The following is a 17245-nucleotide window of genomic DNA, read 5'->3' as shown; positions in this document are numbered from 1 at the left end:
AAATGTGAGGAAAATGGTTTTTTTTTGCCACATTTTGAGGTTTGCAAAGGATTCTGGGCAACAGAACCTGGTGAGAGCCCCACAAGTCACCCCATCTTGGATTCCCCTAGGTGTCTAGGTTTCAAAAATGCATAGGTTTGGTAGGTTTCCCTAGATGGCGGCTGAACTAGAGGCCAAAAGCTACAGCTACTAAGCACTGTGTAAAAAACAGCTCTGATTTCTTTGGAAAAATGTGATGTGTCCACGTTGTGTTTTGGGGGCATTTCCTGTCACGGGCACTAGTGATACCCACACAAGTGAGGAACAATTTTTATCGGGAGACTTGGGGGAACACAGGGTAGGAGGAAATTTGTGGCTCCTCTCAGATTCCAGAACTTTCTGTCACCGAAATGTGAGGAAAAACTGTTTTTTTTTATGCCAGATTTTCAGGTTTCCAAAGGATTCTGAGTAACAGAACCTGGTGAGAGCCCCACAGGACACCACATCTTGGATTCCTCTAGGTGTCTAGTTTTAAGAAATGCACAGGTTTGGTAGGTTTCCCTAGGTTGCAGCTGAACTACAGGCCGAAATCCACAGCTAGGCACTTTGTAAAAAAATAGCTCTGATTTCTTTGGAAAATGTGATGTGTCCACGTTGTGTTTTGGGTCATTTCCTGTCGGGGCACTAGGCCTACCCACACAAGTGAGACACCATTTTTATCTGGAGATTTCGGGGAATGCTGGGTAGTAGGTAATTTGTGGCTTCTCTCAGATTCCAGAAATTTCTGTCACCAAAATATGAGGAAAAAGAGGTTTTTTTTGCCAAATTTTGAGGTTTGCAAAGGATTCTGGGTAACAGAACCTGGTGAGAACTCCACAAGTCACCCCATTTCAATTTCCCAAGGTGTCCAGTTTTTAAAGATGCACAGGTTTGGTAGATTCCCCTAGGTGGCGGCTGAGCTAGATGCCAAAATCCACAGCTAGGCACTTTGTAAAAAACAGATCTGATTTCTTTGGGAAAATGTGATGTGTTAACGTTGTGTTTTGGGGGTATTTCCAGTCGCGGGCACTAGGGCTACCCACAGAAGTGAGGTACCATTTTTCTGGGGAGACTTGGCGGAACGCTGAGTAGTAGGACATTTGTGGCTCCTTTCAGATTCTAGAACTTTGTGTCATCGAAATGTGAGGAAAATGGGGTTTTTTTGCCACATTTTGAGGTTTGCAAAGGATTCTGGGCAACAGAACCTGGTGTGAGCCCCACAAGTCACCCCATCTTGGATTCCCCTAGGTGTCTAGGTTTCAAAAATGCATAGGTTTGGTAGGTTTCCCTAGATGGCGGCTGAACTAGAAGCCAAAAGCTGCAGCTACTAAGCACTGTGTAAAAAAACAGCTCTTATTTCTTTGGAAAAATGTGATGTGTCCACGTTGTGTTTTGGGGGCATTTCCTGTCGCGAGCACTAGTGATACCCACACAAGTGAGGAACAATTTTTATCGGGAGACTTGGGGGAACACTGGGTAGGAGGAAATTTGTGGCTCCTCTCAGATTCCAGAACTTTCTGTCACCGAAATGTGAGGAAAAACTGTTTTTTTTTTATGCCAGATTTTCAGGTTTGCAAAGGATTCTGAGTAACAGAACCTGGTGAGAGCCCCACAGGACATCACATATTGGATTCCTCTAGGTGTCTAGTTTTAAGAAATGGACAGGTTTGGTAGGTTTCCCTAGGTTGCAGCTGAACTACAGGCCGAAATCCACAGCTAGGCACTGTGTAAAAAAACAGCTCTTATTTCTTTGGAAAATGTGATGTGTCCACGTTGTGTTTTGGGGGCATTTCCTGTCACGGGCACTAGTGATACCCACACAAGTGAGGAACAATTTTTATCGGGAGACTTGGGGGAACACTGGGTAGGAGTAAATTTGTGGCTCCTCTCAGATTCCAGAACTTTCTGTCACCGAAATGTGAGGAAAAACTGTTTTTTTTATGCCAGATTTTCAGGTTTGCAAAGGATTCTGAGTAACAGAACCTGGTGAGAGCCCCACAGGACACCACATCTTGGATTCCTCTAGGTGTCTAGTTTTAAGAAATGGACAGGTTTGGTAGGTTTCCCTAGGTTGCAGCTGAACTACAGGCCGAAATCCACAGCTAGGCACTTTGTAAAAAAATAGCTCTGATTTCTTTGGAAAATGTGATGTGTCCACGTTGTGTTTTGGGTAATTTCCTGTCGGGGCACTAGGCCTACCCACACAAGTGAGACACCATTTTTATCTGGAGATTTCGGGGAATGCTGGGTAGTAGGTAATTTGTGGCTTCTCTCAGATTCCAGAAATTTCTGTCACCAAAATGTGAGGAAAAAGAGGTTTTTTTTGCCAAATTTTGAGGTTTGCAAAGGATTCTGGGTAACAGAACCTGGTGAGAACTCCACAAGTCACCCCATTTCAATTTCCCAAGGTGTCCAGTTTTTAAAGATGCACAGGTTTGGTAGATTCCCCTAGGTGGCGGCTGAGCTAGATGCCAAAATCCACAGCTAGGCACTTTGTAAAAAACAGATCTGATTTCTTTGGGAAAATGTGATGTGTTAACGTTGTGTTTTGGGGGTATTTCCAGTCGCGGGTACTAGGGCTACCCACAGAAGTGAGGTACCATTTTTCTGGGGAGACTTGGCGGAACGCTGAGTAGTAGGACATTTGTGGCTCCTCTCAGATTCTAGAACTTTGTGTCATCGAAATGTGAGGAAAATGGGGTTTTTTTTGCCACATTTTGAGGTTTGCAAAGGATTCTGGGCAACAGAACCTGGTGTGAGCCCCACAAGTCACCCCATCTTGGATTCCCCTAGGTGTCTAGGTTTCAAAAATGCATAGGTTTGGTAGGTTTCCCTAGATGGCGGCTGAACTAGAGGCCAAAAGCTGCAGCTACTAAGCACTGTGTAAAAAACAGCTCTTATTTCTTTGGAAAAATGTGATGTGTCCACGTTGTGTTTTGGGGGCATTTCCTGTCGCGGGCACTAGTGATACCCACACAAGTGAGGAACAATTTTTATCGGGAGACTTGGGGGAACACTGGGTAGGAGGAAATTTGTGGCTCCTCTCAGATTCCAGAACTTTCTGTCACCGAAATGTGAGGAAAAACTGTTTTTTTTTTATGCCAGATTTTCAGGTTTGCAAAGGATTCTGAGTAACAGAACCTGGTGAGAGCCCCACAGGACACCACATCTTGGATTCCTCTAGGTGTCTAGTTTTAAGAAATGGACAGGTTTGGTAGGTTTCCCTAGGTTGCAGCTGAACTACAGGCCGAAATCCACAGCTAGGCACTTTGTAAAAAAATAGCTCTGATTTCTTTGGAAAATGTGATGTGTCCACGTTGTGTTTTGGGTCATTTCCTGTCGGGGCACTAGGCCTACCCACACAAGTGAGACACCATTTTTATCTGGAGATTTCGGGGAATGCTGGGTAGTAGGTAATTTGTGGCTTCTCTCAGATTCCAGAAATTTCTGTCACCAAAATGTGAGGAAAAAGAGGTTTTTTTTGCCAAATTTTGAGGTTTGCAAAGGATTCTGGGTAACAGAACCTGGTGAGAACTCCACAAGTCACCCCATTTCAATTTCCCAAGGTGTCCAGTTTTTAAAGATGCACAGGTTTGGTAGATTCCCCTAGGTGGCGGCTGAGCTAGATGCCAAAATCCACAGCTAGGCACTTTGTAAAAAACAGATCTGATTTCTTTGGGAAAATGTGATGTGTTAACGTTGTGTTTTGGGGGTATTTCCAGTCGCGGGCACTAGGGCTACCCACAGAAGTGAGGTACCATTTTTCTGGGGAGACTTGGCGGAACGCTGAGTAGTAGGACATTTGTGGCTCCTCTCAGATTCTAGAACTTTGTGTCATCGAAATGTGAGGAAAATGGGTTTTTTTTTGCCACATTTTGAGGTTTGCAAAGGATTCTGGGCAACAGAACCTGGTGTGAGCCCCACAAGTCACCCCATCTTGGATTCCCCTAGGTGTCTAGGTTTCAAAAATGCATAGGTTTGGTAGGTTTCCCTAGATGGCGGCTGAACTAGAGGCCAAAAGCTGCAGCTACTAAGCACTGTGTAAAAAACAGCTCTTATTTCTTTGGAAAAATGTGATGTGTCCACGTTGTGTTTTGGGGGCATTTCCTGTCGCGGGCACTAGTGATACCCACACAAGTGAGGAACAATTTTTATCGGGAGACTTGGGGGAACACTGGGTAGGAGGAAATTTGTGGCTCCTCTCAGATTCCAGAACTTTCTGTCACCGAAATGTGAGGAAAAACTGTTTTTTTTTTATGCCAGATTTTCAGGTTTGCAAAGGATTCTGAGTAACAGAACCTGGTGAGAGCCCCACAGGACACCACATCTTGGATTCCTCTAGGTGTCTAGTTTTAAGAAATGCACAGGTTTGGTAGGAGTCCCTAGGTTGCAGCTGAACTACAGGCCGAAATCCACAGCTAGGCACTTTGTAAAAAAATAGCTCTGATTTCTTTGGAAAATGTGATGTGTCCACGTTGTGTTTTGGGTCATTTCCTGTCGGGGCACTAGGCCTACCCACACAAGTGAGACACCATTTTTATCTGGAGATTTCGGGGAATGCTGGGTAGTAGATAATTTGTGGCTTCTCCCAGATTCCAGAAATTTCTGTCACCAAAATGTGAGGAAAAAGAGGTTTTTTTTGCCAAATTTTGAGGTTTGCAAAGGATTCTGGGTAACAGAACCTGGTGAGAACTCCACAAGTCACCCCATTTCAATTCCCCAAGGTGTCCAGTTTTTAAAGATGCACAGGTTTGGTAGATTCCCCTAGGTGGCGGCTGAGCTAGATGCCAAAATCCACAGCTAGGCACTTTGTAAAAAACAGATCTGATTTCTTTGGGAAAATGTGATGTGTTAACGTTGTGTTTTGGGGGTATTTCCAGTCGCGGGCACTAGGGCTACCCACAGAAGTGAGGTACCATTTTTCTGGGGAGACTTGGCGGAACGCTGAGTAGTAGGAAATTTGTGGCTCCTCTCAGATTCTAGAACTTTGTGTCATCGAAATGTGAGGAAAATGTTTTTTTTTTGCCACATTTTGAGGTTTGCAAAGGATTCTGGGCAACAGAACCTGGTGAGAGCCCCACAAGTCACCCCATCTTGGATTCCCCTAGGTGTCTAGGTTTCAAAAATACATCAGTTTGGTAGGTTTCCCTAGATGGCGGCTGAACTAGAGGCCAAAAGCTGCAGCTACTAAGCACTGTGTAAAAAACAGCTCTTATTTCTTTGGAAAAATGTGATGTGTCCACGTTGTGTTTTGGGGGCATTTCCTGTCGCGGGCACTAGTGATACCCACACAAGTGAGGAACAATTTTTATCGGGAGACTTGGGGGAACACTGGGTAGGAGGAAATTTGTGGCTCCTCTCAGATTCCAGAACTTTCTGTCACCGAAATGTGAGGAAAAACTGTTTTTTTTTTATGCCAGATTTTCAGGTTTGCAAAGGATTCTGAGTAACAGAACCTGGTGAGAGCCCCACAGGACACCACATCTTGGATTCCTCTAGGTGTCTAGTTTTAAGAAATGCACAGGTTTGGTAGGAGTCCCTAGGTTGCAGCTGAACTACAGGCCGAAATCCACAGCTAGGCACTTTGTAAAAAAATAGCTCTGATTTCTTTGGAAAATGTGATGTGTCCACGTTGTGTTTTGGGTCATTTCCTGTCGGGGCACTAGGCCTACCCACACAAGTGAGACACCATTTTTATCTGGAGATTTCGGGGAATGCTGGGTAGTAGATAATTTGTGGCTTCTCCCAGATTCCAGAAATTTCTGTCACCAAAATGTGAGGAAAAAGAGGTTTTTTTGCCAAATTTTGAGGTTTGCATAGGATTCTGGGTAACAGAACCTGGTGAGAACTCCACAAGTCACCCCATTTCAATTCCCCAAGGTGTCCAGTTTTTAAAGATGCACAGGTTTGGTAGATTCCCCTAGGTGGCGGCTGAGCTAGATGCCAAAATCCACAGCTAGGCACTTTGTAAAAAACAGATCTGATTTCTTTGGGAAAATGTGATGTGTTAACGTTGTGTTTTGGGGGTATTTCCAGTCGCGGGCACTAGGGCTACCCACAGAAGTGAGGTACCATTTTTCTGGGGAGACTTGGCGGAACGCTGAGTAGTAGGAAATTTGTGGCTCCTCTCAGATTCTAGAACTTTGTGTCATCGAAATGTGAGGAAAATGTTTTTTTTTTGCCACATTTTGAGGTTTGCAAAGGATTCTGGGCAACAGAACCTGGTGAGAGCCCCACAAGTCACCCCATCTTGGATTCCCCTAGGTGTCTAGGTTTCAAAAATACATCAGTTTGGTAGGTTTCCCTAGATGGCGGCTGAACTAGAGGACAAAAGCTACAGCTACTAACCACTGTGTAAAAAAGAGCTCTGATTTCTTTGGAAAATGTGATCTGTCCACGTTGAGTTTTGGGTCATTTCCTGTCGGGGCACTAGGCCTACCCACACAAGTGAGGCACCATTTTTATCTGGAGATTTCGTGGAATGCTGGGTAGTAGGTAATTTGTGGCTTCTCTCAGATTCCAGAAATTTCTGTCACCAAAATGTGAGGAAAAAGAGGGTTTTTTTGCCAAATTTTGAGGTTTGCAAAGGATTCTGGGTAACAGAACCTTGTGAGAACCCCACGAGTCACCCCATTTCGATTCCCCAAGGTGTCCAGTTTTTAAAGATGCACAGGTTTGGTAGATTCCCCTAGGTGGCGGCTGAGCTAGATGCCAAAATCCACAGCTAGGCACTTTGTAAAAAACAGATCTGATTTCTTTGGGAAAATGTCATATGTTAACGTTGTGTTTTGGGGGTATTTCCAGTCGCGGGCACTAGGGCTACCCACAGAAGTGAGGTACCATTTTTCTGGGGAGACTTGGCGGAACGCTGAGTAGTAGGACATTTGTGGCTCCTCTCAGATTCTAGAACTTTTTGTCATCGACATGTGAGGAAAATGGGTTTTTTTTGCCAGATTTTGAGGTTTGCAAAGGATTCTGGGCAACAGAACCTGGTGAGAGCCCCACAAGTCACCCCATCTTGGATTCCCCTAGGTGTCTAGGTTTGAAAAATGCATCGGTTTGGTAGGTTTCCCTAGATGGCGGCTGAACTAGAGGCCAAAAGCTACAGCTACTAAGCACTGTGTAAAAAACAGCTCTGATTTCTTTGGAAAAATGTGATGTGTCCACGTTGTGTTTTGGGGGCATTTCCTGTCGCGGGCACTAGTGATACCCACACAAGTGAGGAACAATTTTTATCGGGAGACTTGGGGGAACACTCGGTAGGAGGAAATTTGTGGCTCCTCTCAGATTCCAGAACTTTCTGTCACCGAAATGTGAGGAAAAACTGTTTTTTTTTTTGCCAGATTTTCAGGTTTGCAAAGGATTCTGAGTAACAGAACCTGGTGAGAGCCCCACAGGACACCACATCTTGGATTCCTCTAGGTGTCTAGTTTTAAGAAATGCACAGGTTTGGTAGGTTTCCCTAGGTTGCAGCTGAACTACAGGCCGAAATCCACAGCTAGGCACTTTGTAAAAAAATAGCTCTAATTTCTTGGAAAATGTGATGTGTCACGTTGTGTTTTGGGTCATTTCCTGTCGCAGGCACTAGGCCTACCCACACAAGTGAGGCACCATTTTTATCTGGAGATTTCGTGGAATGCTGGGTAGTAGGTAATTTGTGGCTTCTCTCAGATTCCAGAAATTTCTGTCACCAAAATGTGAGGAAAAAGAGTTTTTTTTTGCCATATTTTGAGGTTTGCAAAGGATTCTGGGTAACAGAACCTTGTGAGAACCCCACAAGTCACCCCATTTCGATTCCCCAAGGTGTCCAGTTTTTAAAGATGCACAGGTTTGGTAGATTACCCTAGGTGGCGGCTGAGCTAGATGCCAAAATCCACAGCTAGGCACTTTGTAAAAAACAGATCTGATTTATTTGGGAAAATGTGATGTGTTAACGTTGTGTTTTGGGGGTATTTCCAGTCGCGGGCACTAGGGCTACCCACAGAAGTGAGGTACCATTTTTCTGGGGAGACTTGGCGGAACGCTGAGTAGTAGGACATTTGTGGCTCCTCTCAGATTCTAGAACTTTGTGTCATCGAAATGTGAGGAAAATGTTTTTTTTTTGCCACATTTTGAGGTTTGCAAAGGATTCTGGGCAATCGAACCTGGTGAGAGCCCCACAAGTCACCCCATCTTGGATTCCCCTAGGTGTCTAGGTTTCAAAAATACATCAGTTTGGTAGGTTTCCCTAGATGGCGGCGGAACTAGAGGACAAAAGCTACAGCTACTAACCACTGTGTAAAAAAGAGCTCTGATTTCTTTGGAAAATGTGATGTGTCCACGTTGTGTTTTGGGTCATTTCCTGTCGGGGCACTAGGCCTACCCACACAAGTGAGGCACCATTTTTATCTGGAGATTTCGTGGAATGCTGGGTAGTAGGTAATTTGTGGCTTCTCTCAGATTCCAGAAATTTCTGTCACCAAAATGTGAGGAAAAAGAGGGTTTTTTTGCCAAATTTTGAGGTTTGCAAAGGATTCTGGGTAACAGAACCTTGTGAGAACCCCACAAGTCACCCCATTTCGATTCCCCAAGGTGTCCAGTTTTTAAAGATGCACAGGTTTGGTAGATTCCCCTAGGTGGCGGCTGAGCTAGATGCCAAAATCCACAGCTAGGCACTTTGTAAAAAACAGATCTGATTTCTTTGGGAAAATGTGATATGTTAACGTTGTGTTTTGGGGGTATTTCCAGTCGCGGGCACTAGGGCTACCCACAGAAGTGAGGTACCATTTTTCTGGGGAGACTTGGCGGAACACTGAGTAGTAGGACATTCGTGGCTCCTCTCAGATTCTAGAACTTTTTGTCATCGAAATGTGAGGAAAATTGGTTTTTTTTGCCACATTTTGAGGTTTGCAAAGGATTCTGGGCAACAGAACCTGGTGAGAGCCCCACAAGTCACCCCATCTTGGATTCCCCTAGGTGTCTAGGTTTAAAAAATGCATCGGTTTGGTAGGTTTCCCTAGATGGCGGCTGAACTAGAGGCCAAAAGCTACAGCTACTAAGCACTGTGTAAAAAACAGCTCTGATTTCTTTGGAAAAATGTGATGTGTCCACGTTGTGTTTTGGGGGCATTTCCTGTCGCGGGCACTAGTGATACCCACACAAGTGAGGAACAATTTTTATCGGGAGACTTGGGGGAACACTCGGTAGGAGGAAATTTGTGGCTCCTCTCAGATTCCAGAACTTTCTGTCACCGAAATGTGAGGAAAAACTGTTTTTTTTTTTTGCCAGATTTTCAGGTTTCCAAAGGATTCTGAGTAACAGAACCTGGTGAGAGCCCCACAGGACACCACATCTTGGATTCCTCTAGGTGTCTAGTTTTAAGAAATGCACAGGTTTGGTAGGTTTCCCTAGGTTGCAGCTGAATTACAGGCCGAAATCCACAGCTAGGCACTTTGTAAAAAAATAGCTCTAATTTCTTGGAAAATGTGATGTGTCACGTTGTGTTTTGGGTCATTTCCTGTCGCAGGCACTAGGCCTACCCACACAAGTGAGGCACCATTTTTATCTGGAGATTTCGTGGAATGCTGGGTAGTAGGTAATTTGTGGCTTCTCTCAGATTCCAGAAATTTCTGTCACCAAAATGGGAGGAAAAAGAGGTTTTTTTTGCCAAATTTTGAGGTTTGCAAAGGATTCTGGGTAACAGAACCTTGTGAGAACCCCACAAGTCACCCCATTTCGATTCCCCAAGGTGTCCAGTTTTTAAAGATGCACAGGTTTGGTAGATTCCCCTAGGTGGTGGCTGAGCTAGATGCCAAAATCCACAGCTAGGCACTTTGTAAAAAACAGATCTGATTTCTTTGGGAAAATGTGATGTGTTAACGTTGTGTTTTGGGGGTATTTCCAGTCGCGGGCACTAGGGCTACCCACAGAAGTGAGGTACCATTTTTCTGGGGAGACTTGGCGGAACGCTGAGTAGTAGGACATTTGTGGCTCCTCTCAGATTCTAGAACTTTGTGTCATCGAAATGTGAGGAAAATGGGTTTTTTTTGCCACATTTTGAGGTTTGCAAAGGATTCTGGGCAACAGAACCTGGTGAGAGCCCCACAAGTCACCCCATCTTGGATTCCCCTAGGTGTCTAGGTTTCAAAAATGCATAGGTTTGGTAGGTTTCCCTAGATGGCAGCTGAACTAGAGGCCAAAAGCTACAGCTACTAAGCACTGTGTAAAAAACAGCTCTGATTTCTTTGGAAAAATGTGATGTGTCCACGTTGTGTTTTGGGGGCATTTCCTGTCGCGGGCACTAGTGATACCCACACAAGTGAGGAACAATTTTTATCGGGAGACTTGGGGGAACACTGGGTAGGAGGAAATTTGTGGCTCCTCTCAGATTCCAGAACTTTCTGTCACCAAAATGTGAGGAAAAACTGTTTTTTTTTATGCCAGATTTTCAGGTTTCCAAAGGATTCTGAGTAACAGAACCTGGTGAGAGCCCCACAGGACACCACATCTTGGTTTCCTCTAGGTGTCTAGTTTTAAGAAATGCACAGGTTTGGTAGGTTTCCCTAGGTTGCAGCTGAACTACAGGCCGAAATCCACAGCTAGGCACTTTGTAAAAAAATAGCTCTGATTTCTTTGGAAAATGTGATGTGTCCACGTTGTGTTTTGGGTCATTTCCTGTTGGGGCACTAGGCCTACCCACACAAGTGAGACACCATTTTTATCTGGAGATTTCGGGGAATGCTGGGTAGTAGGTAATTTGTGGCTTCTCTCAGATTCCAGAAATTTCTGTCACCAAAATGTGAGGAAAAAGAGGGTTTTTTTGCCAAATTTTGAGGTTTGCAAAGGATTCTGGGTAACAGAACCTGGTGAGAACTCCACAAGTCACCCCATTTCAATTCCCCATGGTGTCCAGTTTTTAAAGATGCACAGGTTTGGTAGATTCCCCTAGGTGGCGCCTGAGCTAGATGCCAAAATCCACAGCTAGGCACTTTGTAAAAAACAGATCTGATTTCTTTGGGAAAATGTGATGTGTTAACGTTGTGTTTTGGGGGTATTTCCAGTCGCGGGCACTAGGGCTACCCACAGAAGTGAGGTACCATTTTTCTGGGGAGACTTGGCGGAACGCTGAGTAGTAGGACATTTGTGGCTCCTCTCAGATTCTAGAACTTTGTGTCATCGAAATGTGAGGAAAATGGGTTTTTTTGCCACATTTTGAGGTTTGCAAAGGATTCTGGGCAACAGAACCTGGTGAGAGCCCCACAAGTCACCCCATCTTGGATTCCCCTAGGTGTCTAGGTTTAAAAAATGCATAGGTTTGGTAGGTTTCCCTAGATGGTGGCTGAACTAGAGGCCAAAAGCTACAGCTACTAAGCACTGTGTAAAAAACAGCTCTGATTTCTTTGGAAAAATGTGATGTGTCCACGTTGTGTTTTGGGGGCATTTCCTGTCGCGGGCACTAGTGATACCCACACAAGTGAGGAACAATTTTTATCGGGAGTCTTGGGGGAACACTGGGTAGGAGGAAATTTGTGGCTCCTCTCAGATTCCAGAACTTTCTGTCACCGAAATGTGAGGAAAAACTGTTTTTTTTTATGCCAGATTTTCAGGTTTCCAAAGGATTCTGAGTAACAGAACCTGGTGAGAGCCCCACAGGACACCACATCTTGGATTCCTCTAGGTGTCTAGTTTTAAGAAATGCACAGGTTTGGTAGGTTTCCCTAGGTTGCAGCTGAACTACAGGCCAAAATCCACAGCTAGGCACTTTGTAAAAAAATAACTCTGATTTCTTTGGAAAATGTGATGTGTCCACGTTGTGTTTTGGGTCATTTCCTGTCGGGGCACTAGGCCTACCCACACAAGTGAGACACCATTTTTATCTGGAGATTTCGGGGAATGCTGGGTAGTAGATAATTTGGGGCTTCTCTCAGATTCCAGAAATATCTGTCACCAAAATGTGAGGAAAAAGAGGTTTTTTTTGCCAAATTTTGAGGTATGCAAAGGATTCTGAGTAACAGAACCTGGTGAGAACTCCACAAGTCACCCCATTTCAATTCCCCAAGGTGTCCAGTTTTTAAAGATGCACAGGTTTGGTAGATTCCCCTATGTGGCGGCTGAGCTAGATGCCAAAATCCACAGCTAGCACTTTGTAAAAAACAGATCTGATTTCTTTGGGAAAATATGATGTGTTAACGTTGTGTTTTGGGGGTATTTCCAGTCGCGGGCACTAGGGCTACCCACAGAAGTGAGGTACCATTTTTCTGGGGAGACTTGGCGGAACGCTGAGTAGTAGGACATTTGTGGCTCCTCTCAGATTCTAGAACTTTGTGTCATCGAAATGTGAGGAAAATGGTTTTTTTTTGCCACATTTTGAGGTTTGCAAAGGATTCTGGGCAACAGAACCTGGTGAGAGCCACACAAGTCACCCCATCTTGGATTCCCCTAGGTGTCTAGGTTTCAAAAATACATCAGTTTGGTAGGTTTCCCTAGATGGCGGCTGAACTAGAGGACAAAAGCTACAGCTACTAACCACTGTGTAAAAAAGAGCTCTGATTTCTTTGGAAAATGTGATATGTCCACGTTGTGTTTTGGGTCATTTCCTGTCGGGGCACTAGGCCTACCCACACAAGTGAGGCACCATTTTTATCTGGAGATTTCGGGGAATGCTGGGTAGTAGGTAATTTGTGGCTTCTCTCAGATTCCAGAAATTTCTGTCACCAAAATGTGAGGAAAAAGAGGTTTTTTTTGCCAAATTTTGAGGTTTGCAAAGGATTCTGGGTAACACAACCTTGTGAGAACCCCACAAGTCACCCCATTTCGATTCCCCAAGGTGTCCAGTTTTTAAAGATGCACAGGTTTGGTAGATTCCCCTAGGTGGCGGCTGAGCTAGATGCCAAAATCCACAGCTAGGCACTTTGTAAAAAAGCAGATCTGATTTCTTTGGGAAAATGTGATGTGTTAACGTTGTGTTTTGGGGGTATTTCCAGTCGCGGGCACTAGGGCTACCCACAGAAGTGAGGTACCATTTTTCTGGGGAGACTTGGCGGAACGCTGAGTAGTAGGACATTTGTGGCTCCTCTCAGATTCTAGAACTTTGTGTCATCGAAATGTGAGGAAAATGGGTTTTTTTTGCCACATTTTGAGGTTTGCAAATGATTCTGGGCAACAGAACCTGGTGAGAGCCCCACAAGTCACCCCATCTTGGATTCCCCTAGGTGTCTAGGTTTCAAAAATGCATAGGTTTGGTAGGTTTCCCTAGATGGCGGCTGAACTAGAGGCCAAAAGCTACAGCTACTAAGCACTGTGTAAAAAACAGCTCTGATTTCTTTGGAAAAATGTGATGTGTCCACGTTGTGTTTTGGGGGCATTTCCTGTCGCGGGCACTAGTGATACCCACACAAGTGAGGAACAATTTTTATCGGGAGACTTGGGGGAACACTGGGTAGGAGGAAATTTGTGGCTCCTCTCAGATTCCAGAACTTTCTGTCACCGAAATGTGAGGAAAAACTGTTTTTTTTTATGCCAGATTTTCAGGTTTCCAAAGGATTCTGAGTAACAGAACCTGGTGAGAGCCCCACAGGACACCACATCTTGGTTTCCTCTAGGTGTCTAGTTTTAAGAAATGCACAGGTTTGGTAGGTTTCCCTAGGTTGCAGCTGAACTACAGGCCGAAATCCACAGCTAGGCACTTTGTAAAAAAAATAGCTCTGATTTCTTTGGAAAATGTGATGTGTCCACGTTGTGTTTTGGGTCATTTCCTGTCGGGGCACTAGGCCTACCCACACAAGTGAGACACCATTTTTATCTGGAGATTTCGGGGAATGCTGGGTAGTAGGTAATTTGTGGCTTCTCTCAGATTCCAGAAATTTCTGTCACCAAAATGTGAGGAAAAAGAGGGTTTTTTTGCCAAATTTTGAGGTTTGCAAAGGATTCTGGGTAACAGAACCTGGTGAGAACTCCACAAGTCACCCCATTTCAATTCCCCATGGTGTCCAGTTTTTAAAGATGCACAGGTTTGGTAGATTCCCCTAGGTGGTGGCTGAGCTAGATGCCAAAATCCACAGCTAGGCACTTTGTAAAAAACAGATCTGATTTCTTTGGGAAAATGTGATGTATTAACGTTGTGTTTTGGGGTTATTTCCAGTCGCGGGCACTAGGGCTACCCACAGAAGTGAGGTACCATTTTTCTGGGGAGACTTGGCGGAACGCTGAGTAGTAGGACATTTGTGGCTCCTCTCAGATTCTAGAACTTTGTGTCATCGAAATGTGAGGAAAATGGGTTTTTTTTGCCACATTTTGAGGTTTGCAAAGGATTCTGGGCAACAGAACCTGGTGAGAGCCCCACAAGTCACCCCATCTTGGATTCCCCTAGGTGTCTAGGTTTCAAAAATGCATAGGTTTGGTAGGTTTCCCTAGATGGCGGCTGAACTAGAGGCCAAAAGCTACAGCTACTAAGCACTGTGTAAAAAACAGCTCTGATTTCTTTGGAAAAATGTGATGTGTCCACGTTGTGTTTTGGGGGCATTTCCTGTCGCGGGCACTAGTGATACCCACACAAGTGAGGAACAATTTTTATCGGGAGTCTTGGGGGAATGCTGGGTAGTAGATAATTTGGGGCTTCTCTCAGATTCCAGAAATTTCTGTCACCAAAATGTGAGGAAAAAGAGGTTTTTTTTGCCAAATTTTGAGGTATGCAAAGGATTCTGAGTAACAGAACCTGGTGAGAACTCCACAAGTCACCCCATTTCAATTCCCCAAGGTGTCCAGTTTTTAAAGATGCACAGGTTTGGTAGATTCCCCTATGTGGCGGCTGAGCTAGATGCCAAAATCCACAGCTAGGCACTTTGTAAAAAACAGATCTGATTTCTTTGGGAAAATATGATGTGTTAACGTTGTGTTTTGGGGGTATTTCCAGTCGCGGGCACTAGGGCTACCCACAGAAGTGAGGTACCATTTTTCTTGGGAGACTTGGCGGAACGCTGAGTAGTAGGACATTTGTGGCTCCTCTCAGATTCTAGAACTTTGTGTCATCGAAATGTGAGGAAAATGGGTTTTTTTTGCCACATTTTGAGGTTTGCAAAGGATTCTGGGCAACAGAACCTGGTGAGAGCCCCACAAGTCACCCCATCTTGGATTCCCCTAGGTGTCTAGGTTTAAAAAATGCATAGGTTTGTTAGGTTTCCCTAGATGGTGGCTGAACTAGAGGCCAAAAGCTACAGCTACTAAGCACTGTGTAAAAAACAGCTCTGATTTCTTTGGAAAAATGTGATGTGTCCACGTTGTGTTTTGGGGGCATTTCCTGTCGCGGGCACTAGTGATACCCACACAAGTGAGGAACAATTTTTATCGGGAGTCTTGGGGGAACACTGGGTAGGAGGAAATTTGTGGCTCCTCTCAGATTCCAGAACTTTCTGTCACCGAAATGTGAGGAAAAACTGTTTTTTTTTATGCCAGATTTTCAGGTTTCCAAAGGATTCTGAGTAACAGAACCTGGTGAGAGCCCCACAGGACACCACATCTTGGATTCCTCTAGGTGTCTAGTTTTAAGAAATGCACAGGTTTGGTAGGTTTCCCTAGGTTGCAGCTGAACTACAGGCCGAAATCCACAGCTAGGCACTTTGTAAAAAAATAGCTCTGATTTCTTTGGAAAATGTGATGTGTCCACGTTGTGTTTTGGGTCATTTCCTGTCGGGGCACTAGGCCTACCCACACAAGTGAGACACCATTTTTATCTGGAGATTTCGGGGAATGCTGGGTAGTAGGTAATTTGTGGCTTCTCTCAGATTCCAGAAATTTCTGTCACCAAAATGTGAGGAAAAAGAGGTTTTTTTGGCCAAATTTTGAGGTTTGCAAAGGATTCTGGGTAACACAACCTTGTGAGAACCCCACAAGTCACCCCATTTCGATTCCCCAAGGTGTCCAGTTTTTAAAGATGCACAGGTTTGGTAGATTCCCCTAGGTGGCGGCTGAGCTAGATGCCAAAATCCACAGCTAGGCACTTTGTAAAAAAGCAGATCTGATTTCTTTGGGAAAATGTGATGTGTTAACGTTGTGTTTTGGGGGTATTTCCAGTCGCGGGCACTAGGGCTACCCACAGAAGTGAGGTACCATTTTTCTGGGGAGACTTGGCGGAACGCTGAGTAGTAGGACATTTGTGGCTCCTCTCAGATTCTAGAACTTTGTGTCATCGAAATGTGAGGAAAATGGTTTTTTTTTTGCCACATTTTGAGGTTTGCAAAGGATTCTGGGCAACAGAACCTGGTGAGAGCCCCACAAGTCACCCCATCTTGGATTCCCCTAGGTGTCTAGGTTTCAAAAATGCATAGGTTTGGTAGGTTTCCCTAGATGGCGGCTGAACTAGAGGCCAAAAGCTACAGCTACTAAGCACTGTGTAAAAAACAGCTCTGATTTCTTTGGAAAAATGTGATGTGTCCACGTTGTGTTTTGGGGGCATTTCCTGTCACGGGCACTAGTGATACCCACACAAGTGAGGAACAATTTTTATCGGGAGACTTGGGGGAACACTGGGTAGGAGGAAATTTGTGGCTCCTCTCAGATTCCAGAACTTTCTGTCACCGAAATGTGAGGAAAAACTGTTTTTTTTTATGCCAGATTTTCAGGTTTCTAAAGGGTTCTGAGTAACAGAACCTGGTGAGAGCCCCACAGGACACCACATCTTGGATTCCTCTAGGTGTCTAGTTTTAAGAAATGCACAGGTTTGGTAGGTTTCCCTAGGTTGCAGCTGAACTACAGGCCGAAATCCACAGCTAGGCACTTTGTAAAAAAATAGCTCTGATTTCTTTGGAAAATGTGATGTGTCCACGTTGTGTTTTGGGTCATTTCCTGTCGGGGCACTAGGCCTACCCACACAAGTGAGACACCATTTTTATCTGGAGATTTCGGGGAATGCTGGGTAGTAGGTAATTTGTGGCTTCTCTCAGATTCCAGAAATTTCTGTCACCAAAATGTGATGAAAAAGAGGTTTTTTGTGCCAAATTTTGAGGTTTGCAAAGGATTCTGGGTAACAGAACCTGGTGAGAACTCCACAAGTCACCCCATTTCAATTTCCCAAGGTGTCCAAATTTTAAAGATGCACAGGTTTGGTAGATTCCCCTAGGTGGCGGCTGAGCTAGATGCCAAAATCCACAGCTAGGCACTTTGTAAAAAACAGATCTGATTTCTTTGGGAAAATGTGATGTGTTAACGTTGTGTTTTGGGGGTATTTCCAGTCGCGGGCACTAGGGCTACCCAC

Source organism: Pleurodeles waltl, chromosome 6 (assembly GCF_031143425.1).
Source record: "Pleurodeles waltl isolate 20211129_DDA chromosome 6, aPleWal1.hap1.20221129, whole genome shotgun sequence".
Lineage (NCBI taxonomy): Eukaryota > Metazoa > Chordata > Amphibia > Caudata > Salamandridae > Pleurodeles > Pleurodeles waltl.
This window is presented reverse-complemented; position numbering follows the sequence as displayed.